A 17,222-nucleotide genomic window follows, 5' to 3' on the forward strand; every position below is an offset into this window, starting at 1 on the left:
TGCTAAATATGAAGCTATATCCAGCCGGCAGTTAGCTAATCTTAGCATAAAGAGTGGATACAGAGACAGGAAAGAGACGGAAACCAACGTGATCTCATGGGAGACAGAAAATAGCATGCCACTTTTAATAAGTTTTTATAATGTCTACGCATTATAAGGTTTTATGGAACGCCCTGTTCTCATTCCCAATTTATCACATACGGACGCAAAATCACAGTTTTAAAATGTGGCAAACATTGTGAATTCAAACAAAACATAGTTATGTTTAGGAAAGATCATGGTTTAAGTTAAAATAAGTATGTTTGTTATGTACATAAGTTAAGAAGTCAACATTTGACATTTGGTTTCACACGAAAGAAAATCAGCAGTCTCCTTGGTTAAAGTCCTGTGTTTGTTTGATCCATCCATCCCCACCCGCTCCAACTTCTGTAGACTTCCTCACTCTATAGGCTACTACGTCACCTGACTTCTGTAGCACTTACTCTGAGCGTCTTATATTGCCGCGCCCTGAAATGACACACAGAAAATGTGTGTCGATAAAACATGGAATGGCTTAAGAAATTGGCGTGGTGATACTAGGCAATGGAAACAAATTGTTCAATAACAATTTCACGTCTGTGTGTTGAGTGGCGAGCTGGAATTAGGACACGGTTAGCCTAGCTTACCATTAGCCTGGCTCTGACAAAAGTTTACACGTCAGGTTCAGGCACAGATTATACAAACAAGACACAATATGTTAATTAGAGAGTTTGAGAGTTGCTGCTAGGCGGATTTTGTTACCTCTGGACAGAGCCAGGCTAGCTGCTTCTAGCCTTTAAGCTGAGCTAAACTAGCCATCTGCTGGTGGGAGCTTGAATCTTTCTGACAGACATGAGAGCGGTATCTATCTGTCATCTAACTCTTGGTAACTTGGCAAGAAATAATTGGCATAATCAAACTCCCAAAAAACTATTTCTTTAACTCATTCTGCAACATTTGGACAAAGTCATTACTCAGCTCCTTAAAACTCTGACAGTTTTATATGAAAGTCTGGAGGTAAGTTTAAAAACAAATAGAAAAGGAATTTCTGGTGCATTTGTGGGATGCTGTCAGACCACATTCAGTTACATCTATGGCATATCAGTACACTCCAGTGTGATGTGATGTGTAGCTGAAATGGCATGAAAATAAGCACATTCAGAATGGCAAAATTATTATAATCAAACCCTTCAATCAGAGTTCATGGCTGTGTTGCTTTCTCTTGTGGTATGTTCTCTGTACTCCTGCCATTTTCCCATGTGGTTCCAGCTCAACTTGGGTCCCGACATAATGAAGCAGCCAGAAGTGTTTTGCTCAATATTCCCGTCTCAAAATATGTCTCACTTCATTTATTTGGTGGCATTGATAATGTTCATTTACCATTTGTAATTAAACAGAGAGCAAGTGAGCTGAAGTACATACTGTATATATCAACTCAATAGATGCCACCTGTATGGCAGTGGCTTTCTTTAAACGCACGCTCTGGGCAGTGCAACAACGTTGAAAAAAATGTGTCAGGACCAATGCAGTGGTCTGAAGATCAAGAGATAAAGTGATATTTGAATCTTCCACAGTTTGTGGTTCCCTGTATTCAAGTCACATGCACATGATGCAAATTAGTCAGCAGAGAGCAAGTAAGTATTAGTAGTATTTCTTGGCCTTAATAGTATTGTTTAACATTTTGGAAAATACGCTTATTTGCTGTAGGTCTGAGAGTGAGATGAGAAGATTCATATTAAGTTTATATCTTTGCGTTAAATGCGTGGCTAAAGTCAGGACATCTTAAGCCTGATTTAGCTTTAAGACGGGAAACGGGCTCTGTCCGAAGTTCAAAAATAACCCTGAAGACACCTCTGAAGCTGTCTCGTTTACACAGTGTATTTCAGTTGTTAAACCTGCACATACTGTAAGTGTAAAAATTATTATTTGCGATCTCAAGGCCAGTTACGGACTGGAGATATTTCTTGACAAACAACAGCTATAGTTATAGTTACAGCACAGGTTTGGTGAACAGACACAATGGGACCAAATGTGGCAAACATAAAGCTGCTATAATCATTATTTCGTATATTAAAATGAAATAAATAAGTAATTGTAATGTGAAAGCTGCCACTCATATGAATGAACACACAGATAATTATCACCTGTCACTGCAGTTCTCCTCAGCTCTATGTAGCGTTTTAGCATTTTTCAGCTAATGGTTCATTCTCACCACTCTCATTCGTGTCTTCTGCCACAGCAGGAAGCTATTCTCAGGAACAAAAATCACTAACACACCAAAACGTCATTCAGACAAAGTTAGCAACAGGCTGTCAAACAAGTGGAGCATTTCCCCCTGGAACCTAAAATAGAGTTAAAGTATGTTTCACCTTTCTCTTTATCTGCTGGATGTGTACAAAGTATATGTTTGCTGACAAGTTCTCCATACAACTTGAAAGGTTTGGTTAGGGTGAGGGTAAGAATACCAGGGTCAATCATAGGCAGAGTAGGGCATGCCTTCACCATAGTACGAAATAAAATATCATCATTCTGCAAATTTAGTAGCTATGTGCTTTGTTTGTTGCATAGATAGTCTGTATGCTTTGATCAATGGGCTTTCAGAACAATGGCCGTTTGTTTTTAGGGTAATGGACTGTCAGACAAATTGACTTGTAGTCCAATGTGATATTTTTTGGCCTATTGGGGTTTCGTATTAATGGGCCGTTGGAACAATGGCACTGGCATCCTAGGCAGTAACCCCTGCCTCCAGTCTTTATGCTAAGCTAGGTTAACCGTGTCCCATCTCCAGCTCCATACTTAACACACAGACTTGAGATTGATATAATCTTCTTAACACACTTTCTGAAAGAAAGCAAATAATTGTATTTCCTAAAATGTTGAAGTTTTGTTTTTCCCATATGTCATAATGTCTTATTTTATGTCAATTCATTAGACAAGACTGGTCATTGTAACACATGAGTTAATCATCAGAGGATTGCTGTCTATATCTGTTTCTCTCTTATATATTTGGTGGCATTTTAGGCGGTTTGTCACTGTCACAGCCTTACGCTTGATTTAAAAATGCACAAAGCTTTTCTCATGTGATACTATTCTAAACAAGAAGGGACTTTTGTTCCCCCAAATGAATTGCACTTTAAGCTCATGTCTGTACAGGATTTGGGCTCCAGGAGCAAACTTTTCCCGTGAAGCTTTATAATGAACCCATCTAGTCTGTCGTGACATTTTCATAAAAATGTAATGGCTTTTGTAGGTTTTTGATGGATCAGGGTGCACATTCTCAAACACACCCAAAGCCCTTCACAGTAATGAATGTGCACAACAGAGCCAGAAAACATCTCAGCGATGGGAAAAAAAAGATGTGGAATGATAGAATTCAAAAACTAAATGACAGAGAAGCGAAAACAGCCCTTTGTTTAAGTGCTTTAATCGTTGGATAATTACTTCTTCACACTATCTCAGAGTCTCTGCATGTGCACATGTAGAAACACAAACAGAACACCATGTGCGGCCTCTAACAACATTGCTTTAATGAAATGTCGTGAATCCTTAATGAGTCCCGATGTCTTGTGATAAATTTCATAATTATTCAACCCCACACAACTGGAGAGGGAAATTCATCAGTCAAAGCAAATTAGTTGGGATCCATTAGGGTTCAGTGTCTTGTAGGGACATTCACTTTATTAGCTCCTTACACCCATTGCCATAATTGGGAGCATATTTCATTTGGCTCTAACCCCACTTTACTGAATGACTGCTCTTTCTCTTTTTTATTTACAATGACATGCTCCGCGCTGCATACTGTGCATACAGTCGCTTATGAAACAATGCAATACAGTCCGGGAGATGATGTTGTTCCTTTGTTTATTTCAGAAATGCCATTCTTTCAACTTTGCCTTCTCATCAGAATTAGCTATTTGTTCTTTCAGTGAGGCACCGTGCCAAATCTGCCTGGTCCATCTTCATTGATTCATCTAAAACTTCAAATGAAAGAAGTGGTAAGAAGCAGTGATATCTGCTCCCTTTAATGTAGATTAAAACAATTCAATAATGAAAGAGGGTTTTGTCTTTTTACGAGGAGGCTGTGACACGCAGCTCCTTGTTGATCAGTGGCACACGGCACAGGGGATCATTTCTTTAGGATGACTGATGATGGCTTCCACTCACAGATGCCTCTCTTGTTTGTCATTGGGGCTGCCTCGGGGTTCGCCTTACCCTCGCTACCCTCCCTCTTGCTCTGACAACCTGCAGACATCTCAGATGAGCAGCATTCTTCCCACAGAGACACCAAGTCTCAACGTGGAAGAATGAACAGGAAAGCCTCTCTGTTTAATGTAGAGGCCGTGAGAATTTGGTGTTGGAGAGTGGCACTCTGTGATGGTTCAGGAGTTGGTTGGGCTTCAGGTTTTGTGAAGATTATGGACCAAAATGGACCGAGTTAAACTCCTTCCTTATACACTATAATTTCAAAAACATTCATTTGCAATAAAATACTTCTGTCTCTGTCGCATGCATGTACATTTAAAAATAATTTCAGCTTAGTAATGCTCTTATTTTCTTAAGTACTTTTGGGAAAATACTTTAGATACCTCTTGAGAAGTCTTGGTTTGCGAGCAATAAGAGTATGGGCCCTACTTTTTCTGAAGAATTACACGGATTATTTGTTTAAATGCCTAAAGAACAACCTGTGTTTACCTAACAAAGACCTTGTGTGGCTCTGCAAACTATATAAAATTACTAAAGTTACTTATTTTAACTCAAAACACAATATTGTCTTAAATTTAACCAAGTTGTTTTTCTGCCTAGATCTAACAAACAATAAATAATTACTTTCTTTATTGATGTATATTTTGACCTAACCTCGCACTCCAGCTGGATTCTCGCGGTATCACAAGATCACATGAAATTCCAGCTTCAAGTTCTGCGTTTGTGTCTGAACCACAGTGGATAGGACCAATCAGCGCCCTGTGAGGGGCGACTGGCAGCTACAGCGTAGTTTAGATGTGTTCGTTCAACACAACAATGGCGGCAGCATAGATACTGCAATAGCATTATTTTAATAGAGTATTTTGTTCATTGAAAGAAGAACAAAGAATGGCACTGAAGGCTTTTCTCGACGGCCAAGAGGTTTTTTGCTCATGTCCCGACTGGCTTTATCAAGAGTTAAACAGTTTCCAATGACGGCTTCTTAGATGGTCTGTGTAACAAACTATCTCGCACATTAGTTTAGTTTTAACCTACAAGGTCTCAGTTTTTGTGCACACTTTTCAACATTTTGGCCCTGAACCTAACAAAACCTTGACTTTGGTCAATTTAATTAATCATTGACTTAGTTTGGAGGACTTGTTGTTATTTGTGGGCTGGTGCAAAACCAGCAGTAGCAAATACTCGTTTGCAATGCAACCTTTGCCATCATGTGGAATGCATTGCTTCTGACGCCAAAGGTCCCCGCAAGTCATACCCTCTTGCACGGTGAACGCTCAAATATATACGGCTGAATGTCCAAAAAACATTGTAAAATGTATCCTCGTCCATAACATCCTGGGAGGCCATTTTCACTGTTAGAAATGTAACTAGTTTTGCAATGCAAGTGCAGATTATTGCTTCAATCGACTACATTTACCGTCAGCACAGATTGGACATCCACATAAAGTATTTTAAATGTCCCTTTAAATAAATGGGTTGTAGGATGAGACACTGTTTAAAGTTGAAGGGCAAACTCACGTTTTCTGGGACACTGAATTTTCCACAACAGCAGAAGGCCCTTCACCGAGGCCTCGCTTTAGTGTCTTAATCTCATTCTGCCCACATCATGGCCATGTTTGTCCAAAAAAGCCTTTGCTTTGGAGCTGACCTGATTGGAAGGTAATAAAAATCTAAGTCGAACAAAGGAAAGAAATAAGCTACATTCAAGCACACACACACGTACACACACACACACACACACACACACACACACACACACACACACACACACACACACACACACACACACACACACACACACACACACACACACAGAAAATAGCACCCTTATCATCCCTGTTTCATTTAGAGTTGATTGCTGTCGGATTATAATGCAATCACCACGCTGTGTGAGCCGTAACTATGGGAACTGGTTTTAACTGTTTATCTTGCCAGAGATCTTAATTTAAGTTTGAACGCTCTGGATCACTTAGATGTGAGAGACATGGGAAATTGACAAAAAGGGGACAACAAAGGGAAGGGAGGGAACGGGAGCTGTGGAAGAAATTGGAGAAACAGACACTTTCTTGTTCTTTCTGTTGTATTTCATATGCAATTTAATTTGTCTTTCAGAGGGAAAATCAATTTATGATGACAATCCACAGGGCAGTAATGAAAGCAGCAGAGTTCCTTTGCCATGGGAAAGTTTCTGCTGGAGAATGTCACTAATCTTGGCAAAATGAATCATTCACACTTTATTTGGACATCTGTGTGAACCCCCCTATTCCCCCCCCCCCTCTCTCCTCCTCCCGACTTTCATTCATTTGTGACAGTTTTATTACAAGTTGTGCAGGTGGCTGGAGGCTCAGGAGTCAAAAAGAATGCTGCATGGTGAGGGTCCAAAATGTTGAGGAGTTGTCGAGTTTATTATGGTGTTTCCTTCGTGCAGTATGACTGTCACTATACTCTCAACTAACAACCTATAAATTCCTGAAAAGGCACATTGGACAAAACAAGTTTTGTGCTCCTTTGGTATGGCTCCCACTATCCTGCTTTCTACCCACCAAAGATGTTTGACTTTAAGGTGTGAACACATCCAGATTAAAGGCTCTGGGGCTACGACTTTATATAAGCCTGAGCTAACTCCATCCTAAATACAGGAAATTGCACATGCAGCCACAGTATCCACACTATAGTTTGGGACTCACAGCAAGCAGCTTAAACACCTTTTTGGCATTTCAAGAATTTCTAGAAAACACCCACAAGCTGCCCCTTTTTAAAAAATTGCTAGAAAAGTGATACTAGCATTTCATCGATTTGTCTTTGTCATTTACTTTCAACACTACGTTCAATTCTTGTGATGTTAAAGCTGCACTAGCAATTTTCTTTGTAGTTACAAAGGATCAAATGAATCTGTGTAATGCTAAAGTGGTCACTCGTAGTGGCCCATAACGTTACTTACCTTGAATGGTTTAAGTAAGTTAAGGAATCAGTGATTGTGACAAAGTCTATACAAGGCCTATACAAGCTCTGTTACACACTGTGGACATGATGCAGAACACAGAAGCCGGTGCATGCACGGTTAATTCAACTTTTTGCATCAGAGTTAGAACATCATAATTGTTTCTGAGGCTTTCGCTGTCTTTTAATAAGCTTTTAACAAGGAGGTAATGTATTATGTATTACGCTGGCTGAACTGACAACAGTGCTCTCAGTCACCAGTGAAGAAGCTTCACTGCTGTAAGCCACTGATTCCTTAAGTGGCAATGATGATAAAAACAGGGTTTGATAGATGGATTTTTTATCTCCGGCAGGCGTAAGTAAGCCTGTGGGGAGATCATGCTTTGGTCGTGTGTGTGTGTGTGTGTGTGCTTGTGCGTGTACATCTATGTCTGTCTGCAGCTAATCTCTTACACTACTGGACCCATCAGCCTAATATTGTTGTGCACATTTATGACTGTATGCTTAAGGACCTCTCATAGTTGTGGTGCAATTTTAATGACTGTTTTATACGGTCATTGGCTGCTGACCCCTCACTCCTCTTAATGCTGGTAGGTGCCACAAGTGGTCACCAACTGCTTCAGTTGTAAAATGGATTTACACATTTTGGTATCTATAGAAAGGTTTGGTCTTATTTTGAACCGGAGCATCTGGAGATTAATTCCAACCCGACATGTTATGATGCACTAAAGTCAGGCACAACACCAGATGAACAAATCCCCGTTTTTGTCGTCTTCACGTCATCTTGACTGTAAGGGAGACTGGAGGGACAACTGAGTGAGATCCAACTCTTCTTTGTTTGGGATGAGAGAGAGAGACACACCTGGAGGAGATCTGCACTCTACTGAGTGACCTTTTCTAGCATTCCTTTATTTGTATACCTTTAAGGGCTCTTGTGATCCCTTATTTCATCATGATGGTATATGGAAAGAGGAGAGTCTCATACGGTATGTTTAATAAGTTCATTAGAATTTAGTTTTCCTTTTTTCCCCTTTTTATAGCCACTGTAGAACCATGTCTGCAGATTTTAAGCTCTAGTTACTTTATTTAAAATGAAACCTTAGTGCAAAATTTCTGTATCCATGTTGCATTACATGAAAAACTATGTTTTTCCCAGTTTGCTGCTTTAACAGATCTCAACATTTTAGCTTTCAAACCAAGCTCTGATCATGAGTGGAAAACACAGACAGTGTCAGCCCTGCAAAGAAACCATAACGTCCTCCAGCCTCTTGAGCCTGCTGCTGGGTGGGTCCTTGAGCTTAAGTCTGAAGCCTGCACTTTACATTTCTCACAAATCCATTATCAACAACCGTTTTAATGAAGGCAAGCATTTGAAATCTCTAAATTGGAGGTAGGACCAGCAAAACTTACATTATTCTGAACACAATGACATGAACTTCCCTTCCACTTGCCCTCACCACTTCCTCTTACTGAAGCACTGTATTTCACCGGAACACAAATTGACTGATTTGTAAGCTGAAGTGTGAAATGGAAATAATAGTGAGGTCAGCGATCAATAGGAAGTTTATTAATGAGGAGTATGCAATGTTGTGAAGTATGGATTTCCAAATGCTTATGATTGTGTTCCAATCATTGAAATGTCACCAGCATTACATCGGGGGAAAAAATCCAGCTACCTTTAATTTACCTTCAATTAATAATATAATAAAGCAAAATATTTAGTTTGGCCTTCGAACCACCACTCTACCTGTACATACATTCTGTTCTTCATTTGTGAGTGAAGAAATGAATGAAGTTGCAAAACGTCATGAAGATATGTTTTAGTCTATGATTGAAAACTGATAAGAACAATAACTCCTCATTAATGAAGACATCATTTACAGCCTGTTGACTAAAACAAAGTTTTATTATAAAATATATTTATTTACAAAATTCTATTGAAATAATGTGATTCAACTGCTGGCTAAAACAAGATGGTGTCTTCTTTATTGTGACATTTGAACAGAATTGATCCAGAGGATAGAAGGGCCCCCAAGAGCGTCAGGTTGTGATAAATGCTTCAAAATGCAAAATGAAGTGAGAATGGGCAGGAACAGTTAGAGTATATATGATTAAAGCTATATGTTTAAACAGCAGAGAAGAAGCTAACACATTCATTATGTGTTATGTTTAATATAGAGCTATGCACACACCCAACATAATGAGTATCCATTGTCATAGACCCATGTAGAAGTCACTTTGAAAACGGATGTGTGTATTTTTAGTTATTGTATGTAGAACATAGCTGCAGTATTGTTCATGCTTTAAAAGTTTGCGTGAGAAAAGTTGTGCTGTGAAACGAGAACAAGGATAAAAAATTAAGTTCTGATTACAATTACGGGACGTGACACTTAGCTGATTTCAAATCAGCGAGGCCAAATTTCACAAAGCCTGTCAATGGTGGCAGCAAGCTCGCCAGATCCCTCCCCAATCAAAAGTTTGCTCTATATAATTTTACGCAATCAGATTTCTCCACAGTCATCCAGTGCAATCAGGTAATCAGAGGGGAGCATTAACAAGACAAATGGGGTTTAAAAAGTGGGTGCACTCTGTTTGCAGGAACTTCCTATGGAGAAGCCCCCTCCCCTCTTTGATTACTCCCATCACCCTCATACAGCGCAACCTCCCCACTAAATAGCTTTCTACTACAGTACAGGCAGTATGCTCAGACGTGATTCACTTTACATGTAAAATTTGACAGGTAAGGCTATTTACTGTATATCAAATGATTAACTGCTCCAACAGTTTCTCTGAATGAGTCATATTGTGCATGGCCTCTTTCACCTTTCATTAAATGTGAAATTCTATGATCCAAATTGCAGTCAGGAACATTTATACCAGCATGCATTCTCACTCCGTGTATGCAGAAGGAGCACGTATGTGACTGGATGTGTGCTGACTGCACTGAGGTCTTAGTAATAAAGTAGTAGTAGTAGTAGAAGTTAAATAGCTGGTGGTTACTGACTATATTGGTTGTATCTTTAAGATTAAATAATGTTTTAGTAAGACTCATTTTAACTTGTAAAGTGTCTTTGAGTATTATGAAAGATTTGCTCTATCAATAAAATGTATTATTATTACTAGTGATGTGTATAATGGTTGCTATGAAATATCTATAGCACCTCCAAAAAATCATATTTCTTTAGATATACCCCCCACTTTGAACGTTATAAGCCCATTAAGTAGCTGTTTTCAGTTATCATCTGGAGCAGTGATTTGAGGTGTCCTAATCTACCTCCTAATTGGCTCAGTAGGTTGTTATCATATATTGGTAAGCGGGAGGAAAACAGGCAGCCAGGTGACGTAGTATAAAGAGCAACAAAGTCTATCTAGGGAGGAGATAGATGTGGATGGGTGGGTCAAACAAACACAGGACTTTTCCCCATAAGACCGCTGTTTGTGTCCTGTTTGAAACCAAAAGTCAACATGTTAGTTATTGTAACCTTTGAACGTAAATTAACTTACGTAACGTACGTAGCATACTTAACTTAGGTGACGTACGTAATGTAACTACAAAAGTAACTCAACATACATACATAAGTTAAGTACACATTTACAAATGTGCTCATGTTGTCTAAACCTAAACAAGTTGTTTGTTTCAATTCACAATGTAACCCCGTGTTTAAAACTGCAACTATTTTGCCCCTTCTGACACATAAACAACTGATAACGACCATTAAATGGGCTGATGACATTGGAAACGTGTGGATATAACGTGTTAAGTGGTGAGCTTTAGGGGCGCTAGCAGGTGGATTGTGTTACTTCTGGACAGAGCCTCGCGAGCTGCTTCCCCCTGTTCTCAATCTTTATGCTAAGCTAAGCTAACTGGCTGTAGTTTGATATTTACTGTACAGACTTGATCTTGCAATCTACAAGAAAGTGTATAAACATATTTCCTAAAATGTCAATATATTGCTTTAATCACATGAATCTTCTGTAAAATAATATATTTGGCTATATTTTATTTTACTGTGACATAAATCATAGCTCAAGCTATTGACAGTTGTATGATTATTAATGACAGATATTTATTCTGTGCAGCCCCTTATTGGAATTTGTGTTTTGTCACTCACAATTTAACTTCTCTCCCAGTTATAATGATATAATGATACCTTTCTTGGTAATCTAACAGCTTGACCTCTTCACACACTTACCCAATCCTTCGAGCAGATTTCCTTAGCTCTGAAATAATTAGGGAAGACGATGTGAGGATGACAAAAGACAACAGGAAAATGAAATAGGCCCACTCTATGGCCCTTAGGGTCTTTGCAGCAATTCTAATTAAGTCCATCCAGTAACAGAAGAGCTGGATTGGAGCAGTTTCTCATCAGGGTCCCTCCATGAGCCTCTTTTGTCATGAACACACAGCCAATTACAAAGCTCAACAATAGAGTAGGGAAGTCTTATACCCTCCACAAAGACGAGAGACTATGGTGATCTCAAAATATCCATAAGCAGGGAGTGACCTTCCTAAGAAGTGAAATCAAATATGCATTCTTTTTTTTGGTGGACTTAGAAGAAGCTTGCAGGTTCAATTCCCTGTGGTATACACATCATTTTATGTTTCCATGGGAACGGTACAGATCCAGTAATAGAGTGGTTTTCCGAATATGTGTGTCCCACTAATTAAAACAAAATTTATTTCAGTGTAAAATAAATCTGAACAGCTCCCACTCCATATCAAGACAAGCCAAAGATAACCTCACTTGTTTATCATCTTTGCATATTAGTCTTGGCGAATAGCGTGAGTGGCTGTGTAATCTCCGAGCTTGCCAGACCTTAGATTATGGAGCTGTCTCTCATTTTATTCATTGTGCACAGAGGGTAATTACCCAGAGATAAGTGCTCCTCTATCAGGGTCCAGTCGCAGCGTGCCGAAAGCAATCTCCTCAGACACGGGTCCCGTACCAGGCTATTTGGGCGACACAGAGTGGGAAGTGAGTTCTGGAGGACGCCGGCTGAGCTTTGTGGTTGCCTGCGTTCGGATGAGGCCACCTGACAGTCACGGCCAGGTGGGCCAATCTTTCAATCAGACACTCTATTTACCATTGCAAAGCTCTACTGCCCTGCCTCATTTTTAGCTTGTGATGAAAAGCAGATAACAGTGTACATTCACCCTTCCACCTCTTTCCTCAGATGGAGGAAAAACATCCTCTGGGGGCCTGCCTTGGACTATAATTTTTTGTGTCACATCAAAAGTAAATGCTCCGTGGGATTTGTGGGGAAATCCGACGACATGTCAGAAAGTGCAATTAGTCTCTGAGAGAGGATTCTATTTTCTGGCCGATTTTTGATGGGGATAAGTGAGGCAAGATTAATGATTCTAAGAAAAATCAATGAGTGGAGAAAAACAGCTTTTGTGTTGTAATTGTGTATCCGAGATGCTAAGGTCACACACACACGCACACACACACACACACACACACACACACACACACACACACACACACACACACACACACACACACACACACACACACACACACACAAATAGATGTAAAACAGGAAAACAATAACCTCCCTCTACATGAAAGAACAGACAGACTAGTGTGATTAAAACTACTAAAGCTAATGTATGACTTTCAAGTAAATAGACAAAAACTTGGAATACCGTAGTTCCACATAAAAGACGTTTCTGAGAATCATTGAGAATAAAGTGGTCATGCTTGACTTAAAGGTCCAATCAAATATATGTGTGGTCATGTAAATTACAGGTAATTAACTGGATGATAAAAAATAAGCACTTTGTTTTTTTTTATAATTTACAGTAAAGGCCTCTTTGTCTCCTGTGTTCATATTGTCGGACTCTATTTGGATAAGTCTGTCTTCCTTTTTTGGGTTGCTTTGCAATGTAGACAGTTTGTGTCAATGCTGGAAGAGCATTTCTTTCTGCAGGATAGTCCCAGGGATTTAAAGATTTATACGCCCTCAGTTTCTCTTAACTACACACACTTGGTTTCTCTATCAGGTGTGCAAATGTCTGACCATTGAGTCAGTGTGTAAGTGTCAGCTAATCTGGTCCTGTTGGTTAATGTTAACTTTTCTTTATCAAGAAACACTCGCGAGCTCAGAAAGTGAGTGACTGAACAACATTCAGAGAAACTTGTATTTTCTTCAGCCTTTGTTAAAAAACAAGCCAACATACTTAGTTGCCAGCATTAGCTAACATGTTCAGAGAACTACTTAAGGTATTTTTCAACTAACCTATTATAATATTTTAAAGGTACAGTATGAAAAAAAACGCTGTAAATTGGGAAGGACATTGCGGCCTGTACTCTAAAGTGTTGCAAATTACTCTAAAAATGTAAAAATGCTGAATTGCCCCTTTCAGAGTGTTATGTTTATGCATATCGTATTAATAGATTATTGTATCTATGAATAAATATGCAAGCAGCTTTTTGATATTGCAGCTGGTTGAGGTAGAGATAACATAGCCTACCTCATATCCTGCTGTTGGTAAGATGATGATTCTGTGTGTAAAAGCAACAGTGTTACATTTTGGGAAATATCCTTATTCACGTTCGGGTCAAGAATTAGATAAGGAGATTGATACCACTCTCATATCTGTACGATCGTTTATAAGATAGCCTACTACCAGCAGCCTGTTAGCTTAGCTTAGCTTAAAGATTGAAAACAAGGAGACGCAGCTAGCCTGACTCGGTCCAAAGGTAACACAATCCACCTACGAGCACCTCTAGAACACACTCAATTGTTTTATGTTATATCTTGCTTGTTTCTGTGCAGTTAGGTGGTTTTGTTACTTATTTGATACAGCCAGGCTAGCTGTTTCCAGTCTTTGTGCTTAGCTAAGCTAATCAGCTAACAGCTGCCAGCTAGAAGTATCTTAATGTTTAACATAAAGACATTTGTTGTATCAATGTTGTCATATAACTCTCAACAAGAAAGTGAATAAGCATATCCCAAAAATGTTGTATTATTCCTTTAAATCTTAGCCTGCAGAGTAACTACTAGGCCTAAGTATTTCCTTCAAATAATTATGTTATTATCCTTTGAATAGTTGAGTCGAAGTTTAATGTCTCTTCAAATGAAAAATCGACAACCTCAATTTGAGCCTGAGTAAACGTTCATTACTTCTTAATTACTATTAATTAGTTTCTGTTCACTAATGTCAGTGACTTATAGTTACCCATAAAATCCTTCTCTGAATAGAGCGGCAGAGAGATGTGCATGTATCTTCACAGTGCTATAATCCCAGCTTCATTCTGAACTCTATTATATTCAAAACACAGCTCTGCATGTACTGTAAGCCTTAGACCCTATTTCTGCCACGTCACAGTCACAAAATAAATTATTCTATGACACTTTTAATGAAAAGCATTGAGTGAAAGTTTTTGATTATAGAAAATAAACATCTTACCTCAACACACTGAATCGGGCCACCCCATAGGCCAAACCACTCCTCCTCCCAAAGCACATAATGTAAAACTGCAGCACAAACTTTCAATGTGACATTTAACCCTTTACATGAACAACATTACCATGGCCTACATCTGCGATGGAAATATCAAGAAACCACCTGGCACAACACGTTGGTTACTGATTCTAAATATTACTAATATATATACTCTACTAAATATGTTCAAGTCATCTTGTCATAGTTTTCATTAACAAAATGAACATTATCTCAAACTAAACTTAATCCCTTAGTTCGAAAATTGTACTTTTGTACTTTATAAAAAAGCTATTAAAAAAAGTCAGAACAGACAGACTAGTTAGTTAATAATTGTTAGCTTGATTTGAAACAAAAACCCAGTAAAGGGGTCTTAAATATTCACTTGGTGGTCTTATAAGAAAAGTCATAGTATAGTGTTTTTAAAAAACAGAATAATGCTTTAAAAAGTCATAGTATAGTAAATTATAAAAAACATTATAGTATAGTATATCTTTACATTACATTACATGACATTACAGGTAATTTAGCAGACGCTCTTATCCAGAGCGACTTACATTGAACAGGGACAGTCTCCCTGGAGCAACTCAGGGTTAAGTACCTTGCTCAGGGGTACAATGGAGGCAGCCTGGTAATTGAACTGCCTTTCTGCATCAAGATGCAGCAATTTCTCTTTCTTCAAGACAATTTTCTCCATGGGAGACAATTTTCTCCCATGGGAGACAATAAAAGTAAATGTCGTAAAATATAAAAAGTCAAAATATAGTATGTCATAAATTCCTAAAAAGTCAGAGTAGACATAAATATTAAGACTTTATTTTTGCTAATTGTGCATGTTCTTGTCTTGGTCTTGTAAGTGCAGATGTCTAGATTTTGGCCTTTCAGAATCATTAACGGAGCAAATGGGAGCAAAAGTGGTTGTTCTTGCAAGTGAACATAATACTCTGTTCTACTTCCTGTTCAGCACTGAGATTTTCCCAGCGGATGTGGGGAGTCCAACAGATACAAACCTACTTTTCTCACTTGTAGGCTTGTGCTGTCTTTGTAAAAGTTCACTGAATTCATCCAAAACATACTTTGTGTGTTTTAAAATTTGAGTGAATGAGGGCAATAAGATAATACCATTATTGTTCTCATTGCATCTTTTGTAAATTATCCAAACAGCATGTTGCCTTTCTCCCCTGCTGATTCCATACAGTCCTACCAGTTTCTGAATGGTATCATCACATATCCCTCTTGCCAAGAAAATACACTCCTCCCCAGACAAGAGAGTAACAGCACCAAACCATTTCCTGGTGTCACATGTTTCAACTCTGTGAGGCTGGAAACAATTCTTTCTTTCATTATAATGAAACACGAGATGCCAGATAATCTCATAAATATGTGTTGTATTTCTTTTTCTGCACTCACGCTGGTCGGGAGAAAGAGGCAGGCCTTTGTTTGGGGCTTCCTGGCTCACAGGAAGTGATTGCAGTGGGACAGTGAGGGACACTCATCCCTTGGACAGAGGGGAATTTTTGAAGACGTATCCCTTTTTGATCAAGGCTTGCTGACGGATAGCCCGGAGAAAGGCAAATGGGGATCATACCAGGGCCTGATGACAAGAGGCCAATTTTGATGTCCCTTTTCTCTCATTGCGGTGCTTCTCTTTCAAGCCCAAATCTGGTTGAGCAGCCTGGGAAAATAGCCTTTTACCCACCTTCCTTGTCAGAGTTGACAGGACCACTAAGAGCTAAATTGAATTTAGATGAATGTTAAGACTTAATTCTTGTGTCTTAATTCCAGTTGCAATGAAAAGGCTCCTGATTGCTTCATAGATATATTTTAAACATTCATCAAGAGCCTTTTAGCAGTGGTCATCCTTTTGTCTTCATCACTGGATTTGATTAATGTGCTTTTCATTCACAAATGGACAGTCTGCCACAAAAAGCCCAGAGAAAAGGGGAGCATTAGGGTCCTGAAATTCCATAAAAGAGTGGACAAAAAGCACTGAAATGAAAGCTGTCTGCGAGCAAAAACAAGGGGCACCGCTTCGTTTCATCCCAGATTGTTTAATTGAAAAATGTTGACCCATGTGAGAAACATTATATCCGAGCAACATCAAGCTCCATATTCAGTGTAACTATAACCTCAAAGGCCACATGTTCTCGCAGTGTTTATAATGCATTAGTGGAACAAACTCTACACTGTACTCTCTTTACAAATCCCACCTGGCCATGTATTAGTTGCAGATGTGGCTCTCTAATTCATAATGAACTAATAATGGTTTTGTTAGTGCAAGATTGTTTTCCTTTCCCCCCTCGCACACACGTAGATGGGAGATAATCTGTTCTGGAGGTGTGGCAGTGCAGGAGACGATATTGCGCCCTGCATGAAACATAGACTTTGGAATGTGTTGTTGCAAGATAGCAGACTTTGAATTCTCTTAATGTGACTCGCTCATCATGAGTTGAATGGATCTGTATCATTAAATAATAGCGTTTTTCTTTGGGGAGAAAGATTATAAATGACTTATTGTAAAAGGGAAAAAGATCCAAATATGAGCTCTCTGACGTACAAAAGAGAACCTGCAGAAGTTCAGCACCTTGTTTAATTGAATGTCTTTGACTGT

The sequence above is a fragment of the Cottoperca gobio genome, chromosome 4 (genome assembly GCF_900634415.1).
Source record: "Cottoperca gobio chromosome 4, fCotGob3.1, whole genome shotgun sequence".
NCBI lineage: Eukaryota > Metazoa > Chordata > Actinopteri > Perciformes > Bovichtidae > Cottoperca > Cottoperca gobio.